Here is a 1,186-nt window from a genome sequence, read left to right on the forward strand (position 1 = left end):
CTTGGCATGGTATCATCATTTCACCCGCATAGCATGTGCAAAAGAGTAGAGAGGGTCACGACGAAAACTGGACGCACTTCGTGTACAAACTGGACAATCTCTTTCGGAGTATCAGGGTTTCGGACGAGAACTCATCTGTTACACGGGCACTTCAATGTTTTTAAATTTTTTTGAACTCCAGACTATTTTTGCGTTCAGTATGCAGCACTCAAAGCGACGTCATCAATTTCCAACACGCTCTGACATTATTTGCTGTTTTTCAGTCATTTACCGATTTGTTTAGAGAGCTAAATGACCGTGAAATTGAAAATCACTACAAAATGAACTCTGAAAATGTTGGAACTTGGCATGGTATCATCATTTCACCTGCATAGCATGTGCAAAAGAGTAGAGAGAGTCACGGCGAAAACTGGACGCACTTCGTGTAGAAACTGGAGTATCAGGGTTTCGGACGAGAAAGCAAAAATATTCACAAAGAAACTAAATACAGCAAAAAAAAACTACTCAAAAATAAATAGAAGAAAATAAATAAAACAGAAAAGACAAAAACTATATATAAAATTACTCAAAAATAAATAGAAGATAATAAATAATGCAGAAAAGAAAAGAAAACTATAAAAAAATGTTGGGGCGCTACCCAGTGGGTCTGCCAGACCTAGGGTGTGCAAATTCAGGCCCAGAAGGGCCAGCAGGCTGACAGGGCAGCGCGCCATAGTTAGGCCCAGAAGCCTGCTATATAGAGAAGTTCGAAGGAGCAGCCGCGGCTGGGTTTATAAACCAGTGCGGCTGCCCTTCGCTCGGCGAGGTGGGACTAAACATTGTGCCCCACCGGTGGCAGCACACAACCATTAGTATCGGTTGGTGGCTCCAACCGGTACTAATGCGTGGGCCTTTAGTACCGGTTCAAGCCACGAACCGGTACTAAAGGGGGCCGTTTCCCGCCGCTTGACCTGGCGAAAATTGGCCTTTAGTACCGGTTGGTGGCTCAAACCGGTTACTACAGGCCCCTCCTATATATATGGCACTTACGAAAAATTCAGTTTCATCAAGCCACCACATCTTCTCCAACTTCTTCACGCGACATCGCCGCCACCGCCGCGCCGTCGCCCATCGCGCCTCACCGGCCCCGCCGCCCTCGCCGCCCCCACCGCGCGCCGTCGCCCTGCCACCCGTCGTCGCCGTCACC

Source organism: Triticum aestivum, chromosome 2D (genome assembly GCF_018294505.1).
Source record: "Triticum aestivum cultivar Chinese Spring chromosome 2D, IWGSC CS RefSeq v2.1, whole genome shotgun sequence".
NCBI lineage: Eukaryota > Viridiplantae > Streptophyta > Magnoliopsida > Poales > Poaceae > Triticum > Triticum aestivum.